The following is a 5,003-nucleotide window of genomic DNA, read 5'->3' as shown; positions in this document are numbered from 1 at the left end:
GCCCATTTGATTCCATATAAGTTCATTATCCAGCCTGCATAGCACGAAACTTAAAGCACCTTGATCTAGACCAGCTGGGAACCACCAGATCGACAATTTTTTCATAGCCAGGACCGTGGAAAGCACGTAGGCGGCGGCTGCACGCGAGGATCCACACTTGAGACATCACATTGTTTCCCAATCGCCAACATAATTTCCCTCACCGCTTTCTCTCCCCTCTCTCCCCTCTTCCACTCTCACACTTGCGCCGGCGTCGACGGATCAGAGAACAGCAAGGCGACCACCAGCATCCATCACCAGCGTCACCAACATCACCCGTAGCACTTTGACAATGACGGTATGCCCTATTTTCACCTGCTCACATACGATTTTGGTATTCAATTTGCGTTTAGATTCGGTCCTCTTATTCGATCCACGTTCTAGGGTAACTGGGAATCGACGTAAATACTCATAGAATTGATTGGCACTTCTTCATGAGTACTAAGTAGCGATGGATTTTAGGGTCTCGACCGGGATTGAGTACAAGGGGAATAGGGACTCGGGGTTAATCTTACATAGTTGCTGTAAATCCCTAACCGCGGCGATCCTGGTGGCGGTTGGAGTGGCGGGGGCCCTTGGCCTTGTAATTTGATACGTCTCCAACGTATCTATAATTTTTGATTGTTCCATGCTATTATATTATCTGTTTTGGATGTTTAATGGGCTTTAATATGCTCTTTTATATTATTTTTGGGACTAACCTATTAACCGGAGGCCTAGTGCTAGTTTTTGTTTTTTTGCCTATTTTAGAGTTTTGCAGAAAAGGAATACCAAATTGAGTCCAAACGGAATGAAACCTTCGCGATGATCTTTCTTGCACCGAAAGCAAACCAAAAGACTTGGAGTTGAAGTCGGAGACGCAACGAGGTAGCCATGAGGCAGGAGGGCGCGCCCCCACCCTCGTGGGCCCCTCGTAGCTTCATCGACCTACTTCTTTCGCTTATATATATATATATACTCTTATACCCTAGAAACATCAGGGGGAGCCACAAAACCACTTTTCCACCGCCGCAACCTTCTGTACCTGTGAGATCCCATCTTGGGGCCTTTTCCGGCGATCTGCCGGGGGTGGGGGGAATCGATCACGGAGGGCTTATACATCAACACCATAGCCTCTCCGATGAAGCGTGAGTAGTTTACCACAGACCTTCGGGTCCATAGTTATTAGCTAGATGGCTTCTTCTCTCTCTCTTTGATTCTCAATACAAAGTTCTCCTCGATGTTCTTGGAGATCTATTCGATGTAATACTCTTTTGCGGTGTGTTTGCCGAGATCCGATGAATTGTGGATTTATGAACAAGATTATCTATGAACATTATTTGGTTCTTCTCTGAATTCTTATATGCATGATTTGATATCTTTGCAAGTCTCTTTGAATTATCAGTTTAGTTTGGCCTACTAGATTGATCTTTCTTGCAATGGGAGAAGTGCTTAGGATTGGGTTCAATCTTGCGGTGTCCTTTCCCAGTGACAGTAGGGGCAGAAAGGCAGGTATTTTATTGTTGCCATCGAGGATAAAAAGATGGGGTTTATATCATATTGCTTGAGTTTATCCCTCTACATCATGTCATCTTGCTTAATGCGTTACTCCGTTCTTATGAACTTAATACTCTAGAGGCATGCTGGATAGCGGTCGATGTGTGGAGTAATAGTAGTAGATGCAGAATCATTCAGCCTACTTGACACGGACGTGATGCCTATATTCATGATCATTGCCTTAGATATCTTCATAACTTTGCGCTTTTCTATCAATTGCTCGGCAGTAATTTGTTCACCCACCGTAATACATGCTATCTTGAGAGAAGCCAGTAGTGAAACCTATGGCCCTCGGGTCTCTTTCTTATTATATTGCATCTCTTTTATTTACATCACATCTTGTTTACCATTTTGCAATCTTTACTTTCCAATCTATACAACAAAAATACCAAAAATATTTACTTTACTATCTCTATTAGATCTCACTTTTGCGAGTGACTGTGAAGGGATTGACAACCCCTTTATCACGTTGGTTGCAAGGTTCTTGATTGTTTGTGCAGGTACTAGGTGACTTGTGCGTTGTCTCCTATTGGATTGATACCTTGGTTCACAAAAACTAAGGGAAATACTTACGCTACTTTGCTGCATCACCCTTTCCTCTTCAAGGGAAAACCAACGCATGCTCAAGAGGTAGCAAAAAGGATTTCTGGCGCCATTGCCAGGGAGATCTACCCTAAGTCAAGACATACCATGTACCCATCATAACCTCTTCTCCCTCGCATTACATTATTTGCCATTTGCCTCTCGTTTTCCTCTCCCCCACTATTAAAACGAATTTTGAAAACCTTTGCCTTTTCTTCGCCCATTTTCTGTTCGTCTCTTTTCGCTTGCTTCTTGTGTGGTTGTGTGTTGGATTGATTGTTTGTCACGATGGCTCAAGATAATACTAAATTGTGTGACTTTTCCAATACCATCAACAATGATTTTATTAGCACTCCGATTGCTCCTACTACCGATGCTGAATCTTGTGAGATTAATACCGCTTTGTTGAATCTTGTTATGAAAGATCAATTTTCTGGCCTTCCTAGCGAAGATGCCGCTACCCATCTAAACAACTTCGTTTATTTGTGTGATATGCAAAAGAAGAAAGATGTGGATAATGATATTGTTAAATTGAAGCTATTTCCGTTTTCGCTTAGAGATCGTGCTAAAACTTGGTTCTCTTCTTTGCCTAAAAATAGTATTGGTTCATGGAATAAGTGCAAAGATGCTTTTATCTCTAAGTATTTTCCTCCCGCTAAGATCATCTCTCTTAGAAACGATATTATGGATTTTAAGCAACTTGATCACGAGCATGTTGCACAACCTTGGGAGAGGATGAAATTAATGATACGTAATTGCCCTACACATGGTTTGAATTTGTGGATGATTATACAAAATGTTTATGCCGGATTGAATTTTGCTTCTAGAAATCTTTTAGATTCGGCTGCGGGAGGCACTTTTATGGAAATCACTTTAGGAGAAGCTACTAAACACCTAGACAATATTATGGTTAATTATTCTCAATGGCACACCGAAAGTCCACTAGTAAAAAAGTTCATGCGATTGAAGAGATTAATGTTTTGAGAGGAAAGATGGATGAACTTATGAAATTGTTTGCTAATAAAAGTGTTTCTTCTGATCCTAATGATATGCCTTTGTCCACTTTTATTGAGAATAATAATTAATGAATCTATGGATGTGAATTTTGTTGGTAGGAACAATTTTGGTAACAACGCGTATAGAGGAAACTTTAATTCTAGGCCGTTTCCTAATAATTCCACTAATAATTATGGTACCTACAACAACTCTTATGGAAATTTTAATAATATTCCCTCTGATTTTGAGACTAGTGTTAAAGAATTTATGAGTTCTCAAAAGAATTTCAATGCTTTGGTTGAAGAAAAATTGCTTAAGATTGATGAGTTCGCTAGGAACGTGGATAGAATTTCTCTTGAAGTTGATTCTTTGAAACTTAGATCTATTCCACCTAAGCATGACATCAATGAGTCTCTCAAATCCATGAGAATTTCCATTGATGAGCGCAAAAAAAGAACCGCTAGTATGCGTGCTAAAAAGATTGCTTTGTGAAAGTGTGTTCTTCTAGTTTTCATGATAATAATGATGAAGATCTAAAAGTGATTGATGTGACGCCTATTAAATCTTTGTTTTCCAATATGAATCTTGATAAAGATGGGACTGGAGATGAGTCAACTTTAGTTAAAAGGCATCCCAATGATTCGGAGTTTTTAGATCTTGATGCAAAAATTAATAAAAGTGGGATTGAAGAGGTCAAAACTTTACATAGCAATGAACCCACTAGTTTGGATTTCAAGGAATTTAATTATGATACTTGCTCTTTGATAGATTTTTATTTCCTTGTTGCAATCCGTGTTAAATTCTCCTCATGCTTATAATCAAAATAAAGCTTTTACGAAACATATCGTTGATGCTTTAATGCAATCCAATGAAGAAAAGCTTGAATTAGAAGTTTCTATCCCTAGAAAACTTTATGATGAGTGGGAACCTACTATTAAAATTAAGATTAAATATTATGAATGCTATGCTTTTATGTGATTTGGGTGCTAGTGTTTCCACGATTCCAAAAACTTTATGTGATGTGCTAGGTTTCCGTGAATTTGATGACTGTTCTTTAAATTTGCATTTTGCGGATTCCACCATTAAGAAACCTATGGGAAGGATTAATGATGTTCTTATTGTTGCAAATAGGAATTATGTGCCGTAGATTTCATTGTTCTTGATATAGATTGCAATCCTACATGTCCTATTATTCTTGGTAGACCTTTCCTTAGAACGATTGGTGCAATTATTGACATGAAAGAAGGAAATATTAGATTCCAATTTCCGTTAAGGAAAGGCATGGAACACTTTCCTAGGAAGAAAATTTAATTTCCTTATGAATCTATTATGAGACCCACTTATGGATTGCATACCAAAGATGACAATACCTAGATCTATTCTTGCTTTTATGCCTAGCTAGGGGCGTTAAACGATAGCGCTTGTTGGGAGGCAACCCAATTTTATTTTTGTTCTTTGCTTTTTGTTCCTCTTTAGTAATAAATAATTCACCTAGCTTCTGTTTAGATGTGGTTTTATGTTTTAATTAGTGTATGTGCCAAATAGAACCAATAGGATCTTCTTGGGTGATACTTGTTTGACCTTGCTGAAAAAGACAGAAACTTTACACTCACAAAAATAATTGTTAAAATTCACCAGAACATGATAAAATGCTAATTATTTTTGCAGTAGATTAATATACGAATTATCCAGGTTTTACTAGTTTTTCAGAATTTTTGGAGTTCCAGAAGTATTCGAACAAATCAGATTGCTACAGACTGTTCTGTTTTGAGAGATTCTGTTTTTCGTGTGTTGTTTGCTTATTTGATGAATCTATTAGTATCGGGGGGTATGAACCACAGAGAAGTACA

Source organism: Triticum aestivum, chromosome 7D, assembly GCF_018294505.1.
Source record: "Triticum aestivum cultivar Chinese Spring chromosome 7D, IWGSC CS RefSeq v2.1, whole genome shotgun sequence".
Classification (NCBI taxonomy): Eukaryota; Viridiplantae; Streptophyta; class Magnoliopsida; order Poales; family Poaceae; genus Triticum; species Triticum aestivum.
Note: the sequence above shows the minus strand (reverse complement) of the source record.